Genomic DNA, 19,932 nt, shown 5'->3' on the forward strand with positions numbered 1-19,932 from the left:
TGAAATATTTTTATAAATATCGTACCTGGGGAGTGTCTATTTTATGCCTGTAAAGTGGCACGTGTTTCCCGTGCTTAGAACAGTACCTGCACAAAATGTCATTTTTAAAGGAAAAAAAGTAATTTAAAACTGCTTGCGGCTTTAATGTAATGTCGGGTCCTGGCAATTTGGATGAAAATCAGTGAGACAAACGGCATGGGTAACCCCCAGTCCATTACCAGGCCCTTTGGGTCTTGTATGGATATTAAGGGGAACCCCGCACCCAAATTAAAAAAGGAAACAGGGGGCGTGGCCAAGAGATGGCAGAGTGAGGACGCACACCTCGGAGCTCTGTGTGGGGAAGCCCTGAGAACGATCAGCAAACCGTGTCTGTGAGAGCCGGACTTCATGCCAGGGGACCGCAAACACCCGCTGGACGTTGGGGTTCAGAAAGGCTCGGAAATTACACATTATTTCCTCAGGCAGCACGCAGCTTCATCCCCCGCCGCGCCGGCCAAGATGGCGCCGCCTCGTGTGCCTCCGACGAGCGCCGCCGCCTCATCTAAGAAGGGAACTCAGACAGGACTCAATGCTGGAGGAGATCGAGCCGCTGCAGATGACAGGTCAGCCTCTCCCATACTGTCCCGTGTGATCCCCATTACTGACATTCCACCCAGCTGCAGCTGCACAGGGGAGCCAGGCAACGCTGCAGAGGGCTCTCTCAGAGACATTGTGTCCGGTCTCCCTACAAGACAGGACCTGCAGGAAATGGCAGCAACTATAGTAAATGCACTTTCCAGGGAGCTGCATGATTTGCGCCAACAAGTGGACACAGTAGAAGAGAGGGTCACTGTACTGGAATCCTCTACATCCACATCTGATGCCCGAATCACCGCCATAGAGCAAGAACAGCGTGCCTTTCGCCGCCATCTTGTTGACATACAACTTAAGTTAGATGACGGCGAGAACAGGAGCAGGCGCAACAATTTGCACCTCCGTGGCATCCCAGAAGCCACCATGGGGTCAGACCTGCGCGCAACTGTGGCAGCTATTCTAAATCAGGTGCTCGGGAAACCGCCTGCTGCAGAGCTGGAGCTGGATAGGGTCCACCGTATCCCAGGACCCAGGACACCCCCTACTGAATCACAGGATCATGAAGCCATGGACCTCCCGCGGGATGTCCTGTGCAGGGTGCACTTTTTCACTATTAAAGAGGAGATCATGCGCCTGGCGTGGGAACGTGGCCCAATTGACTTTGATGGGGCGTCGATCAGAATCTACCCGGACATCTCCAGGCAGACAAGAGCAATGAGAGGCCTTTTGAGACCGCTGCTAGAAGTGATCCGGTCGGCGGAGGCGACGTATCGCTGGGGACACCCCTTCCATCTCATCGTGCGGAGGAGAGGAGCAGAATTCTACCTACGCTCACCGGACCAACTCCCAGATCTGTTCAGTTTCCTAGCTAAGCCGGCTGTTAGTGTCCCCAACTGGTTTGACTACCTGCTGTCCCTGGAGGCCCTGGGCCCACCTCTGCCCAGGCCGCAACGTGTCCGTAGACCGCGCTCACGTGCCACTAGCCGTGAAAATGTTAGACCTCACCCGAGGTCCTCCGAAGCTTAACTCTTTATCCCATCCCAAAGACTGGTAAGACAAGATGAGCATTTACACTACACCACCACCCTGGACATCCCAAGAACATTAGATCTTCCCTTACAGAGGGTTTGAGAAACCGTTTTGATAGGCAACATCCCAAATCAGAGTTGACTACCATACATAAATACACGTTCAGAATTCTTGTCTCAGGGATGTGCCTTTGTACTCCTCTCGGGAGTGACGGGTTGTCAACTGACTCTAACTGACCTGCTTGGGGAGGTGCTGGGTTGATTCGGTCTACTGGTGACCTGGGCCTGCTCGCCTGTACGCCGCCTCTCCCATACGGACTCGCCACTGGTGGACGGCTGGGGGGGGCGGATGCAGTGGGGGGGACGGTTGACGGGCTGTTAATCCCAGCACCTCAAGATGTTATTGCTAAATTTTAAGCTGTCCTGGACAGGTGGGCTCCACATTGTTAGATTTGAGTCCTGGAGGCCTGGTCTGTTCCCCGGCTTCCCCCTCCCCCCCCTCTAATAGTTCATTGGTTCATCGGACTCGCTGCTAGTCACCCGGGTTGCCCCCGGGACCCCTTCCGCTTTTTAGCTCCCCCTGGGAGGATATGCAAGTAGTTTTGTGGGGGGAGGGGGAGGGGGGGGTAGTACTATGACAATTTGGCTCTATGGTTTTATAACGTGTAGCAACCCCCAGGGACATGACAACTATAGTTAGCATGCTCTGTCTGTTATGCTCTGTTATGACTTTTATAATGGTATATTTCATTTTATTATCATCTTATTGTTTTACATTTATGATGTTGGTTCTGATCCCGCCTTTCAGGGCTCGCTTCGGTATTCATCGTTGCAAAGGTCAAAGGCCCTTGGTCCTGACGCTCCGGGACATACCGTGAGGCGCCATCATGGACCCTGCCGGCAATATCCTGCGCTTGCACTGGTAAGGGGATTTGTTATGGCGTCCGTGGGCCTCCCGGAGACGCAGTCACCAACTGGTCGCGGCGGAGGGTGTACGGTAGTAAATGTGGCAGGTATCTATTAGCAAAGGTTGTGCTTTGTTATGTCAGCTCTCATATTAGAAACAACATGATTCTCAGAGGCGCTATTCCCCCACATCTCCACTTTCTATATTCACTCAGATTACTGCCTAAATTCTACTTATTCTCGAGTAGAACTCAACGCACTTTCCACCCCCACATTAGGGCGGTCCCCTGACTGGACACTTTAAGTGTACAACAGGGGCCCATAGTTAGTCTACGACAGGAATCGATTTCTTCCCTCACCCCATCCCTCCTCCCCTCCCCCATTCTCACCTTACTACTCCCCGCCCCCCCCTCTCTGGTCCACTCTTTCTCTTCTTGTCCTCCGCCTGAAGGGGGTTCTGTATTTGGGAACTTCCCATACGCATACTGCCAACCATTTCCCTGCCAGAAGACACAATGGGTCACCTTAAGGTCACCTCTCTAAACGTGCGGGGCCTCAATGTCCCGGAGAAGCGCTCGCAGCTACTGGCTGATTTGCGTAGGGGCAAAACCCACGTAGCTTTTTTGCAGGAAACGCACTTCCGGGCAGGTTCTATACCTAGGCTAACTAATAGGGCCTTTCCTATAGCATACCACAGTGTCTCTCCGATCTCCAAGTCCAAGGGGGTCAGCATCATTTTGACCGGGTCGGTTCCATGGGTATTCGAGGCACAGCGGACAGACGAGCAGGGTCGCTTTCTTCTCCTAAAGGGAAGGGTGTTTGATGTGCGGGTCACGTTCGCAAATGTCTACTTCCCTAATGTGAATCATCCTCAGTTCATGCGCAAGCTCCTCTCTGAGCTCTTGGAGTTCTCAGAGGGGATGCTTATCTTTGGCGGAGACCTTAATTTTGCCATGGACCCGGCCATAGACATCTCACGAGGATCCTCACACATGTCCTACTCACGTCTGAGGCGCCTCAAGACGGACCTCCAAACCCTACACCTAGTCGACCCGTGGCGGCTGCTTCACAACCAAGACAGAGACTATACCTTTTTCTCCCAGGTGCACCACACCTACTCACGGCTAGACTATCTGCTGCTGTCACATAAGGATCTTGACAAAGTGGTATCAACGTCCATAGATGTCATATCCTTCTCTGATCATGCACCGGTCCACCTGACTCTTCAATTGGGGTTAATGAATAGGTCCCCCCCATCTTGGCGACTAAATGAAGCACTGCTTCAATCAGAGGAAACCCGTTCGGAGATACAGAACGCATTACGGGAGTACTTCGCTGTCAATGAGGGGTCGGTTCCCAACCCCCTTGTGGTCTGGGAAGCCCACAAGACGGTTGTGAGAGGGGCACTGATCAAAATAGGAACCCGCCTCAAGCGAGATAGACTGAAACGTACTGAGGAACTCCTTGCATCAATTCGTAAACTAGAGAGAATACATAAAGCTAGTCTTGCCCACGCAACCTTCCGAGACCTACAGAAGGCCCGTGAGGAACTATGTACACTGTTATTCCATAAGACCAAACAGAAACTAGCGTGGGCACACCGTACCATGTTCGAGTTTTCAAACAAACCCGGGTCACTCCTGGCCAGAGCCCTGCAGGGCCCTCGCACGAAAACATATATCCCTCACATACAGTCATCCTTAGGACGGAAGCTAAATACATCTTCAGACATAGCGGAGGAGTTCCGCTCATTCTACACAGGCCTCTATAATTTGGAAAGAACGCAACCTATGGACCCCCCTCTAGAGGGCAGGCATTCCCCCCAAACATATGTAGCTGCCTCAGGCATGCCATCATTACCAGAGGATGTGAGGGAGGAGCTGGAGGAACCCCTGACGGTAGAAGAACTGGGGGTGGCACTGGCCTCCTCGAAACCGAAAAAGGCTCCTGGCCCAGACGGGTTAACCCCAGTGTACTACAAAACCTTTTTTGACACACTGTCAAAATCTTTGGTTTCTGCCCTTAACACCCTCACGGAGGGGAACGCCTTCCCAATAGACACACTAAGGGCCTATATCTCCCTCATTCCGAAAGAGGGTAAAGACCCGTCACTTTGTGGGAGCTATCGTCCTATTGCACTCTTGAATTCAGATCTTAAACTTTTTGCCAAGATCTTAGCCAACAGGCTGCTCCCCCACATACCGAGTCTGATACACAGAGACCAGGCAGGCTTTGTACCGCTACGTGAACCAAGAGACAACACTATCCGAGTTATCAATCTGATTCATGCGGCAAAGACCACCAAAAAGGCTCTTCTCCTGCTGTCTACCGACGCGGAGAAGGCCTTTGATCGCGTCAAATGGTCCTTTATCAGGGCAACTTTAGAACACATAGGTCTTCGCTCATCCATGTTGCAGTGGATACTTTCCTTGTACACTCGCCCTACTGCGTCGGTAAGGGTGAACGAGACGAGATCGGACTTCTTTGATATCCGAAATGGTACACGACAGGGATGCCCCCTTTCCCCTTTGATCTTTATCCTGTCCCTGGAACCCCTGTTGTGCACAATTAGGGCAAACTCCAACATTGTAGGCTACCCGAAACCCTCAGGATCCCATAAGGTAGCCGCCTTTGCGGATGACCTCATCTTCTTTCTGACGGAACCACTTGCTTCTCTACCCAATCTGTTATGATCCCTCCAAGAATACGGTACTCTCTCCTCGTTTCAGATTAATTTAACCAAATCCTCCATCCTTAACATAACGGCAGAAACAGGAGTTGTCCAACGTTTACGTTCGTCCTTTCCACTGAAATGGGCAACCAAGCTTATACGATACTTAGGAGTTGACATCACATCAGATCCAGCGGAATTGTACTCGGCCAATTTTGACCCACTACTTCTACGCCTTAAAACTGACCTCCTACACTGGCACTCCCTGACGCTGACGTGGTTCGGCAGATGTAGTGCCCTTAAGATGACTCTGCTGCCAAGGGTGTTATACCTGCTTCCGGCTCTCCCCATCCGACTGCCTCCAGCGTTTTTCAAACGAATTGACTCCATGTTCCGGGCATTTGTCTGGTCCCACCGCAAACCGCGAGTCCGACTGCAACTTCTCCATCTGGCGAAAAGTAGGGGGGGGGTGGGCTTGCCGGATATTAAGGCTTACTACAGAGCGGTCCACCTAACTAGGTTGGTGGACTGGCATTGTCATGCTGAGGCGAAACATTGGGTTGCAATGGAGGAGGAAGACTCCGGGGGTTCGGCCAAGAGTTGGCCCTGGATCACAACACCATTGCCCAAGGGAATCACAGAACACCCTACTCTGGAGAGCACCTTAACGGTGGTCAGAGATGCTTTTCGGCACTCATCTGTGTCCCCGCAGCCGTCCCCCATGGTCCTGATTCTGGGTAATCCGGAGTTCCCACCTGGATTGCAGAGCCCACAATTTAAGCGACTCGCAATAGACAACAGGTTGTATTTACACGACTTCATAGAGCCCAATGGCCAACTTTCCCTAAACGTCGGGACGGTGGCGACAGACCCTCCCCTAGATTTCTGGAGCAGCTTGCAGCTGCGGAATTTTCTACGCAGCTATTTACGGAAACCAGGGGTTACCCGCAAACTAACTGAATTGGAGCTCATCTGCCACCGGGGGGAGCCGATACGACACTGCCTGTCACTGATATACTCATCCCTAACCCAACCAGAGGAGGGATACGTACCCTCGTTTCTCACTAAATGGGAGGGGGAACTTGGAATCCAATTCACTGATGTACAGAGACAAAAAATTCTTTACTTTGCCCAGAAATCCTCAATTGCGACCAGGGTTCAAGAAACTGGTTACAAAATCATGACACGCTGGTACAGGGTCCCTGCCATCCTTCATCGTTTCTTCCCTCAACTGCCCAGCCTCTGTTGGCGTTGTGGTACTGAGGAGGGGACGATGTTACACATTTTCTGGTCATGCCCCAAACTTGCCCCTTTCTGGCTAGGGGTGGCCCGCACAATCGGTCACCTCACGGGTGTTTCCCTGGAGGGGAACCCTGCAGCCTGTCTGCTCCATCTGTCAGATCGACCCATTAAAAAATACAAGACCTCTCTCACCATTCAACTTTTGAATGCCGCAAAGGCATGCATTCCCCTGTGTTGGAAATCGGAGAGACCACCGGTGAAATCCTTGTGGTTCACCAAAGTTAATGAACTAAGGGATATGGAGGATCTCACGGCTACCCTACACAATAGGGAGGAGGCCTTTCGGGAAACCTGGAGACCCTGGCAGCACTTTATATACACGGAAGCATATCTTCAGGAAATAGAGCAATCCAGCAACCAAGCTAACTGAATGAACATGCTCCACACTTCAGGCGGAGGTCAATCCTCCTTATATTTCGTATTCTCATATCTTCTGTACTCTTGCTCTCCTATATCTTAACCCCTCATCTTCTACTCCCCTCTCTGTTCCCCTTCCTTTCCCCACCCTCCCTCCCCCCCTTACCCTGACATATCCCTTACCTATCCCCGGGGATATTGGTCTCTGTCTAACGCATTCTCATGCATGGGTTCCCCTACGGCCAGATACAAAGCAAATCTTAAAATCAACTACCTTCTCATTTGGTCCTATGTCTGGGTTTCATAGCTTTTTAGATCCCCACCTTTACTATCCTTACCGGGAAAAAAAAAAAAAAAAAAAAAACTTCATCTATCACTGAATGATGCAATCTACCACCTCGGGGAATCAGTACCGAACCAAGCAACTAAGACCCCGGAGCACTCTCAAGGTCCTATTTTTGGGCAGTAGTGTTATGTGGGGGTATAATCCCCACAAACTGTGAATATGGTGCTAATTTAAGTAATCAGATATTCTGACCTTGCTGTTTTTGATATCTCGGGTTATAAACTTACTTCTGTATTCCATTTGCTTGATTCTAACACTGTTGTATAAATGAATATGTAACTGGTTGTACCTACTCAGTGTGAAAATAAAGGAATTAAAAAAAATAAATAAAAAAGGAAACAGCAGTATACAGGCTCTGTACGCTGAACAGCAGTATACAGGCGGTGCAAACAAGACAGGGACTGTAGGTTTGTTGTTAAGTAGAATCTGTTTGTAATTTTGAACTGGTACATTTTTAACGTGTTTAGCTCCAGCCAAAAAATCTTAAATCTCTTTAAGCTTTTTGGAAAACATAGGGAAGGGTTATCAGCCCTGTGACATTTGTTTTGCTGTCTGTGCTTCTTTTCAGATTTCACCTCACTTTTTGTCCCAATGACAAATGTTTTTTGAAAATATGGGGTTTTTTGTGAAACAAGGATTGGTGATTAAACATCAGTGGAAAGGAGAAATGTTTTTCCCATATTAACTCTTACAGGAGAGAATTTCCCTTCCTAGGGGTAGATTTCATCTCACTTCCTGTTGTCTCCTTCCGTTTGCAAGTAGGAGTCGTTTGTAAGTTGGATGTTTGAAAGTAGGGGCCTGCCCTATATACTCAGCAGAAATTTGGGCCTTAGGTGTTGTTGTGGCCACAACACTGTAAGCAATCACAGGGCCCTGCTGTGAAATATTAGATCAAGAATTGTAATTACATGCCCCTGTTGAACAGCGGCAGAAAAATTGGGCCTTTGGTGGTGGTGCTGGTGCCACAACACTGTAAGTCCTCTCCTCACCCGCTCTTGGTGGGCGCAGAAACGGGCCCTGCTGTGAAATATTAGGATCAAGAATTGTAATTGCATGCCCCTGTTGAGGGGCTGAAAAATTGGGCCTTAGGCACGGGTGCTGGTGCCACAACACTGCTACCCCTCACAGATACTCTAGTTGGAATGTAGGAACAAGCCCTGCTGCAAAGTAGTGCATCAAAAATTGTAATTACACACCCCTGTTAAACAAGGGCTGAAAAATTGGGCCTTTGGCACTGGTGCTGGTGCCACAACACTACAACCCCTCACAGATACTCTAGTTGGAACGCAGGAACGAACCCTGCTGCAAAGTATTGCATCAAAAATTGTAATTACACGCCCCTGTTAAACAGGGGCAGAAAAATTGGGCCTTTGGTGGTGGTGCAGGTGCCACAACACTGTAAGTCCTCACTCGCTCTTGGTGGGTGCAGAAACGGGCCCTGCTGTAAAATATTAGATCAAGAATTGTAATTACATCCCCCTGTTGAACAGGGGCTGAAAAATTGGGCCTTAGGCACTGGTGCTGGTGCCACAACACTGCAACCCCTCACAGATACTCTAGTCGGAATGCAGGAACGAGCCTTGCTGCAAAGTATTACATCAAAAATTTTAATTACACGCCCCTGTTAAAGAGGGGCTGAAAAATTGGGCCTTAGGCACTGGTGCTGGTGCCACAACACTGCAACCCCTCACAGATACTCTAGTTGGAACGCAGGAACGAGCCCTGCTGCAAAGTATTGCATCAAAAATTGTAATTACACACCCCTGTTAAACAGGGGCTGAAAAATTGGGCCTTAGGCACTGGTGGCGGCGCCCAGAACCAAAAATGTTCTTACAAGCTATCAGCGTGATCATTGAGGAGGAAGAGGATAATTACTCAGGATAGTCACTCAGCATCAGCATAGGCAGTCTTTGAAGGGATCTGAGATTTAAAAAAAAAATATTCGGTTACATCAGCATCAGGTGCTTGGTAGCTGGTGGTGATCCAAGACTGATTCATTTTTATGAAGTTCAGTCGATCGACCGAGTCGGTGGACAGACACACCCTGTGATCGGTTACAAAGCCTCCTGCAGCACTGAATGTGCATTCCGAAAGAACGCTGGATGCAGGACAGGCCAGTAGCTCAACTGCATGCTGTGCAAGCTCTGGCCAGTGATCCATCCTCAAGATCCAGTAACCCAGAGGATTTTCGGTGGGAAAGGTGTCCAAGTCAGATCTTGCCCCTAGGTATTCCTGCACCATGTAAAACAGACGCTGGCGATGGTTGCTGGAACCGATCATACCTTGGGGCTGCGGACTAAAAAATTGTCTTAACGCATCGGTCAGATGGCCACCTTCTCCACCGCTCCTTCTTTGACTGACCAAAGCCTCAGCAACACGTTGCCCAGAAACAGGAGTTTGTAACCTCCCAGTCTCTGGGAACGCATTGCACAGACCTTTCTGCAAGGCCTCCCAAAGATGTTTCATCCTCTGCTCCCTCTGCGATGGCAAGATAAGGTCCGCAACCTTACCCTTGTAACGTGGATCAAGGAGGGTTGCCAGCCAGTATTGGTCCTTCTCCTTGACACCACGAATACAAGGATCCTTCCGCAGGCTTTGCAGGATCAGGGAGGCCATGCAGCGTAGGTTTGCTGAGGCATTCAGTCTGGAGTCCTCTGGGTCACTAAGGACGACATGGTCCACAGCCACCTCCTCCCAGCCACGTACAAGTCCATGTGTTTTTTGGGACTGATCCCTTAAAGACTGCTGCTGATGCTGAGTGCCAGGCTCCACCTCCATACTGACACAATCCTCCTCCTCCTCATCCTCTTCCTGTGTTCCTGTGTGATCGGCGGGCACGCAGGAACACTGTCTGGATAAAGGGGGCCTTGAGAGCTAAGGAAGTCCTCCTCTTCCTGCCTCTGTTCTGCCTCAAGTGCCCTGTCTATTATTCCACACAGTGTGTGCTCCAACAGGTGGACAAGGGGGACAATGTCACTGATGCATGCACTGTCACTGCTCACCATCCTCGTGGCCTCCTCAAATGGTGACAGGACAGTGCATGCATCCCTGATCATGGCCCACTGGCGTGGGGAAAAAAAAACAAGCTCCCCTGACCCTGTCCTGGTGCCATAGTCGCACAGGTACTCATTGATGGCCCTCTGCTGCATGTGCAGCCACTGCAGCATGGCCAACGTTGAGTTCCACCTGGTGGGCATGTCACAGATTAGGCGGTTCTTGGGCAGGTTAAACTCCTTTTGGAGGTCAGCCAGCCGAGCACTGGCATTATATGACTGGCAGAAATGCACACAGACTTTCCTGGCCTGCCTCAGGACATCCTGTAAGCCCGGGTACCTGCCCAAGAACTGCTGCACCACCGAGTTAAGGACGTGAGCCAAACAGGGCACATGGGTCATTTGTCCCTGTCGGAGGGCAGAGAGGAGGTTGGTGCCATTGTCGCAAACCACCATTCCTGCCTTAAGTTGGCGTGGCATCAACCACTTCTGAACCTGCCCCTGCAGAGCTGACAGAACCTCTGCCCCAGTGTGGCTCCTGTCCCCCAAGCACACCAGCTCAAGCACCGCATGGCATCTTTTGGCCTGCATACTTGCGTAGCCCCTTGAACGGCTATGGAGCACCGCTGGTTCCGAGGACAAAGCACAGGAAGAGGCCATGGAGGAAGAAGAAGAGGAGGGGTGGAGGAGGGAGGTGTGTCACAATCATTAGTAGTGGCATTTTGGAGGCGGGGTGGCGGAACAACCTCCAACACTACTGCACCTTGTCCTGCATCCTTCCCAGCTGCCAGCAGAGTCACCCAATGCGCCGTGAAACTTAGGTAACGTCCCTGTCCATGCCTGCTGGACCATGAGTCAGCGGTAATATGCCCCTTACCGCTGGCCTCCCTGTCCAGTGAGGCATGGACATTGCCTTCCACATGCCGGTAGAGAGCTGGAATCGCCTTCCGTGAGAAAAAGTGGCGTTTGGGTACCTGCCACTGAGGAACTGCACATTCCACAAACTCATGGAAGGGGGCAGAGTCTACCAACTGAAAAGGCAGCAGTTGAAGTGCTAGCAATTTTGCCAAGCTAGCATTCAACCACTGGGCATGTGGATGGCTGGGAGCGAACTTCTTTCAGCAGTGCAGCAGCTGGGGCAGGGAAATTTGCCTGGTACAATCTGACGTTGGTGTACCGAAAGCAAATTGCCCACAAGTACTTGGCTGTGACACACCTAATTCTACACCTTCATTCCTCTCAGTGCAGGTCTCAGAGAGGACTGAAGGTATAGTGCGGTTGGAGATCTCAGCTGATGAGGAGCAAGGAGAGGTCCTCTTTGTTCTTTGGTGTGGGTCTTTTAGATACGCTTGCCAACGAACTGCATGGCAGGTCAACATATGTCTGGTCAAGCATGCGGTGCCCAAGCAGGAGATGTTTTGGCCACGCGAGATACGCTTGAGACATATGTTGCAAATAGCAGCAGTGTGATCTGATGCACTCGTCTCAAAAAAGGCCCACACCAAAGAACTTTTGGAATAATGCGCAGAGACAGCAGTGCCCTGCAAATGCAGAGCTTTGGGGTGTGATGCAGTCAGTGTGCTGCCCTTAGGCTGGCCCCTGGAGGGCATCCTGCCTCATTGGTGATGTGCCTCCTCCTCTCTCCTATCAGGCACCCACGTTGGTTCAGTGACCTCATCATCCCCTCCCTCCTCATCACTGGATCAAACCTGGCAGTATGCTGCAGCAGGGGGAGCATAACTGCCAGATTGCTGTCCTTCCTGGGCACCCCCTCTGTCCGTGCTCACGTTACTGCTTTCATCTAGCTCAGTATCATCATCAGAGCCTTCTAAACGCTGGGCATCCTCCTGGAGCATGTACCTAACACTGTGGTCAAACAGTTCGAGGGACACCTCAGGAGGACATGGTGGGGCTAGGGAAAGAGTCACTGATGCCATTGGGATGAGGGAAGAGGCCGCGTTGGCAGCTGCTTTGCCAGACAAAGTACCCTGAGCATGGGTGAGAGAGGATGAGGAGGATAAGGACGGCTTGGTCATCCACTCGACCAAGTCTTCTGCATGTTGCGGCTCAACGCGGCCAGCTGCCGAAAAAAAGGCCAAGCGTGTCCCACGGCCACGTGCTGATGAGGATGCACCATCTCCACGACCAGCACTGTTGCCTCTAGACACAGAGCCTGCTTGCCCTCTTTTATTGGCTTGTGACTGTCTGCCTCTCCTTGTTGGCCTTCCAGACATACTAATGGCCTGTAGCTGCACTAAGCTGGGATATATATATATATATATATATATATATATATATATATATATATATATATATATACACTGAAACTGCAGCTAGCAAAATCAACTGCCTGCCTGTAGTATGAGAACACCACCAACCTTCTACAGGTAGCTTTAGCTGAACACTGTGCAGACCTCGCAAAAAACGAACTTGTAGCTTATTTAGCTGCCTGCGGTAGTGATAGGATCAGGAAAACACCACCAACCTTCTACAGGTAGCTTTAGGTGAACACTGTGCAGAGCTTGTAGCTTATTTAGCTGCCTGCGGTAGTGATAGGATCAGGAAAACACTGCCAACCTTCTACAGGTAGCTTTAGCTGAACACTGTGCAGAGCTCACACTACACTAACTTGTAGTTTTAGCTGAACACTGTGCAGAGCTCGCAAAAAACTAACTTGTAGCTTATTTAGCTGCCTGCGGTAGTGATAGGATCAGGAAAACACCACCAACCTTCTACTGGTAGCTTTAGCTGAACACTGTGCAGAGCTCGCACTACACTAACATGTAATTTTAGCTGAACACTGTTCAGAGGACGCACTACACTAACTTGTAGCTTTAGCTGAACACTGTTCAGAGGATGCACTACACTAGCTTGTAGCTTTAGCTGAACACTGTGCAGAGGTCGCACTACACTAACTTGTAGTTTTAGCTGAACACTGTGCAGAGGTCGCACTACACTAACTTGTAGTTTTAGCTGAACACTGTGAGGAGGATGCACTACCCTAACTGGTAGCTTTAGCTGAACACTGTGCAGAGGTCACACTAAACTAACTTGTAGCTTTAACTGAACACTGTGAGGAGGACGCACTACACTAACTGTAAATAGTCTAGCTGCCTGACTGTGGTACTAATAGGATCAAAAGAACACCAGCAATTTTCTTCAGGTAGCTGTAAATACTGTAACAAGACAAGCCTGCCTGTCAGTAGGAAGATAACAGGAACGGATCTAGCTAAACTGAATACAGTGTGTGTATATATATATATATATATATATATATATATATATATATATATATACACAACACCTGGGATGCATATATATACACAATACACTGTAAGTGCAGCTAACTCACTGACTGTCCTGCCTAATCTATCTAACTTAAATCAAATGACACTGTCTCTCTGTCTATCTCTCTCAACGCCGGAACACACACTATGCAGGGCCGCCGTGCAGGTGGCCTTATATAGTGTGGGGCGTGTACTAAATCCCCTGAGCCATAATTGGCCAAAGCCTCCTTGGCTTTGGCCAATTATGCCTCTCTGTTCAGACGGCGCTGTGATTGGGCAAGCATGCGGGTCATAGTGCATGCTTGGTCAATCATCAGCCAGCAATGCACTGCGATGCCGCAGTGAATTATGGGCCGTGACGCACCACACGAATTTGGCGCGAACAGCCCATATCGTTCACAATTCGGCGAATGGGCGAACAGACGATGTTCGAGTCAATTTTAATCTGTTTCACAATGTGATTTATGCTGGCTGTTAGGAGCCAGCACCCACCAGCATCCTAACAACCAGAGACTCATTCCTGCTATCGGCAGCAAGGATGATTCATTGGTTATTAAAAAGCTGGCACCCGCAGGGATGAGTCACTGACACAGAGTTAAACAAAAGAGTCGGCGTTGAGATAAAAAAAGCACAGGGTCCTTCCCAATCCATACCATTTTCTTTGGTTCTAGTGTGGATTTTAAGGGGGACCTCATGGCAAAACTCCCCCCCCCCCAAAAAAATGCATAGGCCCCCCCAAGATAGGTCTGTTAGTTATGGATTTTAAAGGGAACCCCACGACAAACAAAAATGATGTTGGCTTCCCCCCAAAATCCATTCCAGACCCTTATCCAACCATACAGCCCAGAAGACCAGGAAAGCGGGGGAGGGGCAAGATCTTCCTCCCTTCTTAACAACAGCAGTTTGCTGGGGGGGACCCCCCTGGCAAAGCACCTTGTTCCCATGTTGATGATAAGGGCATGTTCCCCACAACATTGGCCTTGTGGTTGTGAGGGTTCAGGTGGCAGCTGATCAGAATCTGGAAGGCTCCTTTAAAAAGAGGGCCCCAGATCCAACCCCCCCTTTGTGAATGAGTACTTTTACTTATTCACCAAAACAATGTCAAAAGTAAATAAAACACAAGATTTGACAAGCCCTTTATTAAAAAATAAATAAATAAACATGTCCCCCGAAGTAAACCCATCCTCAATCACAAAGAACCCTAACCAGGCACCCGCATGAGAAAAAAATGCCGCCCCCGCCAAACACAACCACGCCTGCCACTTCACAATTGCCGAATGACAGCGCCGCTTCCCCCTGCCGCTAAGTAATCAAAGGGGGTGACCCCACCCCCATGACAGCGTTTGGAGACCGCATTGACATCGTTGATGTCAACAGGTGACAACCTGTGGTGTCAATTTATGATGTCACAGGGCAGTGTCTCTGAGTGCCGTCATGAGGCGAATGGCAATCGATGGGAGCGGTCGTGTTCCACTGGCTTTCTTTTCTGTGCAGGCCAGTGGATGGAATTCTCCCTAAAATCAATACCAGACCTAAGAGCCTGGTGTGGATTTTGGGGGGACCCCATCTTTTTTTGTTTGGTGTTGAGTCCCCCTAAATTCAATACATGACTGAAAGGGCATCATATGGAACAGGAGGGACCCCCACACTGTTCTTTTTTTCATGCTGACTCTTTTCATTTTATTCTGCTGTCAGCGGGGAATCCCCTGCTGACAGCAGGGATGACTCACTGTTGTTAGGAAGCCCAATCATTAACAACCAATGACTCATCCCTGCTGCTGACAGTAGGGATGGGTCTGACGGGTGCCATCTCCTTAACACCTTAACAGCCGGCTGACAGCAGAGATGGGTCACAGTAAAAAACTGCATTCAAAATTAAATTGGCTCAAAATTGCACTGCACTAGTGTGAACCTAGGCTTAAAGGAGGCTTGTGCTGGCATCTAAACATGGTGAGTAAATAGACACTCCAATACTCACCATGAGGTGATAAATAAAAAGTATGTAACATATTTTTTTTTTTAACTAGGCATTTTACTGCAACTTCCCAGCATAAGATAATTATTATTATGTCTATTAGGTATCAGCAGATACCTATCTATTTTGATTTGTAGGAAAAAATGATTAGGTTGGGTTAGGTTTTACCATTTGACTCTAATGCCCCGTACACACGGTCGGATTTTCCGATGGAAAATGTCCGATCGGAGCGTGTTGTCGGAAATTCCGACCGTGTGTGGGCGCCATCGGACATTTTCCATCGGATTTTCCGACACACAAAGTTGGACAGCAGGAGATAAAATTTTCCGACAACAAAATCCGATCGCGTCAATTCCGACCGTGTGTGGCCTGTTCCGACGCACAAAGTGCCACGCATGCTCAGAAGAAATTCCGAGACGGGACAGCTCGTTCTGGTAAACTTAGCGTTCGCAATGGATACAACACTTTCGTCACGCTGCAATGTTAAAAATGGTTTAATACAGCGCACTCTCTTCTTCTTTATAATGTGACAAGAATTAAGTAGTTTTGCTGCTCATATTCACACACACTTCTCACAAAGTTTGATATGTGTTTTTTTAGTGGGATTCCCTGAATATATTGTTATTAGTTGTCACATCTGACAGTTTTATAAATTTTTTTTTTTGTTTTTTTGGATATTAAGCCTTTTTTTTTTATTTAATGTTTGGATTTTTTCCAAGGCTGATCTTTGTTCAATGTTATTTTTATTTTTACTCCAGAATATTTTTGGGTGTGTTTTGTGTGTCAAGTTACCCCAACACCATTATTATCTTGTATTATTTAATCTCAAGGAGATTGTTTGTTGTTGGTGTCCCTTGTTCATTTCACATTGTATATTTGAAATGTACCTGAATCCTCACAAACCAACTGTCCTTTTTGAAGTAAAACACATAGGAGAGTATAATTCCAAACAAAAATCCTTTATTAAGGGCTCAGAACCAAACAAAGAGGGAGGCAACACTGGATCAACATGAGAAATTAGCGAAGCCTGGGACCCCCACGGCAGACATCAATTCTTCAACATCAAAATTGGTGGCCTGAGGAGTCCATATGTAAGGGAGGGCAGTCTGGTCCAGAATTCGCAGAGATCCAGATAGCAGCAGATGACATCTGTGTCCCCAGGCTGTGGTACCACAAGAGGCTGCATCTTTTGGCCGACCAGACTGAACCCAGGCCAATCACTGTCTGGTCTTCCTTCCACGCTTCCTTCCGGGCTGTGGCTGTGCAGTTGGAGATGTGGCAGGAGGAGGAGTAGGACCTGGAGGAGGAGGAGGAGGAGGACCTGCAGGAGGAGGAGGAGGACCTGCAGGAGGAGGAGGACTGGGAGGACCTGGAGGAGGACTGGGGGGACCTGGAGGAGAGGGAGGAGGAGGAGGAGGACCTGCAGGAGGAGGAGGAGGACCATCGCGAAGGTGTGTCTGAGGTGTAATGTGGCCCCTCATACCTTTCTCCAGAGCCTCCGATATGAGGGCCTCACACATGACTTTTTGGCCCTTCTCCATCCTCTGCATTTTATATGCAATGAAGGCAGCAATGTTCTCCTCCATGGTGTGGGGTGCTCCCAGGACCTCTGTAGCCCTCCAAAAGAATCCTATAGCAGCCTCCTCTAGGGCACTCCTCCTACTGCCACTTTCTCTTTTCAGGGGGGGTGGAGGGACCTGCAGATCAGCCAGCCGGCTCGGCCCGGCCACCTCCTGGCTGAGACTTCCCTGTGTATGAAAAAAGGACATGGTTTTAGTTGTTGCTTCATCAATCCCAATCCTAAATTAGTACTCCCAACTAACATCTAGTTAACATCATTGATTGGACAAGCAGAAATATTTAGAGGAATGCTATACCTGGCTCAATCTGGGCTCCTCCACATGTTGCTGCCTGGAAGGCCCAGGTTGGGCGTCAGAAGCCTCAGCCGGGGGGGAAGGAAGCATGGAAGGAAGACTTGAGAGGGGTGGCCTGGGTTCAGTCTGGCCTGCCAGAAAGTGCAGCCTGTCGTAGTACAACATCCTGGGGACATAGATGTCATCTGCTTCTCCGGATCCCTGTGAATCCAGGATTTTCTTGCGCTCCCTTAGATATGTGCTCCTCAGGCAACCAATTAATATCTTTAAATAGGTGATGTCTGCCGTGGGGATCACCTGCTTCACAATTTCACACAATTGCACCAGTGCTGCCTTCCTCGTTGCTTGGTTCTTGAAATGGGGTTGGTTAATCTCCCACAGACAGGGCAGCTCCCTTAGCATCTCTATGAATACTGACATGAAGTCATTGTCTTTCACTAAGATATCCATGTTCACTGCAAGACACAACACAAGACAAAGCCTAATGTCAGACAAAACTCTCCTAATCTTGTTACAATATAGGCCTCAATCTAGAACCAGTATAGGCACAAGTTTGTCTCTTACCTTCGTTCTTACGATCGGCGCGTCCAATGCTCCTTCCTCCGCTCACAGATCGTACGTAATACGCACGCGTGTTACGCTTTATACACACTGCGCATGCGTGTAACTCCGCCCGCCCCTGACATTCTTTCTAGTCTATTCCCTGCCCCTTTTCGTTCGGCGCAGTGGGTGAAGAGCACATGGCGGAGTTACAGCAGGTGCATGCTAATTATAGCAACGAGGAGGAGGAGGAGGAAAGCCCGGATCCAGGCACGTCCCGATCCAGAAGGAGACGTTTTAAGGCCACAAATATGTCCTTTGGGGAGATGTTGGAGATGGTCGACATCATGAGGAAGTCCGACTATGACGGAAAATATGGGCCTTACCCCAACCCCAACATCCGAAAGGCCAAAATCATTGCTAAAGTGATCAAAAGCCTCCACAGGAATTTCGGGGTACGAAGATCTAAAGATCAGCTCAGGAAGCGGTGGTCGGACCTGAAGTTGAGAGAGCCAGAGCAGTACCGAAAGGTCCGGAGAGTGCTGCAAAAAAGTAAGTAGTTGTGCTGTGTTCCTATTCTTTCTGTCTTTATTCAGTTCGTTCTGCTCCATATGCTTTTAATAATTGTAACGTTTAAAAGGGCAACTTTAATGTTCATGGGCCCATTATTCGTTCGTATCCAACATTTTTCTTTCGGCCTCTAGAACACCATTGTTTAGGCCATATGCATTTTCACACATTTTTTTTGGGCCTACTTGGATGCCAAATATTTGTTTGTGTAGATGGGTTTGTTACTAGAATGAAATGCAAACTAGATTGTGTGTAAGGAGAGGACACTGAGCAGCTGTTTTCACATCTGGACACTGGAGCACTAGTGTGGGACACAAGAACACCATTTTTATTAGGGGGGCCACACAGGTGCTCCAGTGTATACTATAGAGGGGTCTCCATCTGTGAAGCTTGTACTAAACAGGTAAAGTATTGCAGCTTGACAAAGGCCAATAAAAAATATACATCTTGGAACTCTGCTAAAATAGACAATTGTACCCCACTTCCAAGCAATGTTTCCTATTTATAGTACTGCCATCAAATATCTGTGTGCTAATTATACCATTTTTGTTTTACATAGGGGAGAAAAGACTCGGAGGACACCCCTCATCCGAGGAGACCACAGACCCCCCACCTATGGAAGAAGGTGAAATACCCCCAAATGAAGAAGAGCAGGAGGAAGAAGAAGATGTGGTGGAGATTGGCACCACAACAGGTGAGTGTCTGTGACCACAGGCTCAGGTAAACGAGATGGATGGTGGCAGATTTTTGAGACCTATTTTATTTTTTTTTTATCTCTTTTAGGTGATCGTGAGGTTGTGGATCCCCAACGCTTTACTTCTGAAAGTGCCCAGATCCTGATCGGGGAGATCATGGGGTGTAATGCCGAACTGCAAAACATCCAGCAAAAAATCAATGATGTTATTAAAAAAAATAATAACATCATTGATGTTTTGGGGCGAATTTAAACCCCACAAAATCACTTTTTGTATTGTGGTTCAATATTTTAAAATTTTTTGCAATGTTTAGAAAAGCCAAATTTGGAGGATGCACACAGTGTGCCAACATGTGCTATCTGCCATCACGGGAGATCAATGGACGCGTTTTGGGGGTGCAACCCCTTCCTCAATTATAAAGTCGCTTTGAGGAAGGGCTTGCTCCCCCAAAACACGTCCCTTGATCCCCCCCTAATGGCAGATAGCACATGTTGACATTCGTAAATTGGTGTGCATCTTCCAAATTTGGCTTTTCCAGGGGTGATTTCCCCCCATCTGAACGCTATATCAAACACAGTTCCTAAATACTGATGTCTGATATAGCCTTCAGGTTTTACCTAATGTGAACTTTGTAAGTTCAAGTTTTTTGGCTTTCTTGTTGGTTTTACACAGGCCTGTTTTATCTGAAATGGACATTTCGATTTTTGATAATGCTACTGCAAAAATTGTTACAGAACAAACATGTTGGTTTGTTTTAAAAACCTTTGGTAAATGCACATGTGATTGTGTAGGTATAAAAAAGTGGCTTACTCAAG

The sequence above is a fragment of the Aquarana catesbeiana genome, linkage group LG08 (genome assembly GCF_042186555.1).
Source record: "Aquarana catesbeiana isolate 2022-GZ linkage group LG08, ASM4218655v1, whole genome shotgun sequence".
NCBI lineage: Eukaryota > Metazoa > Chordata > Amphibia > Anura > Ranidae > Aquarana > Aquarana catesbeiana.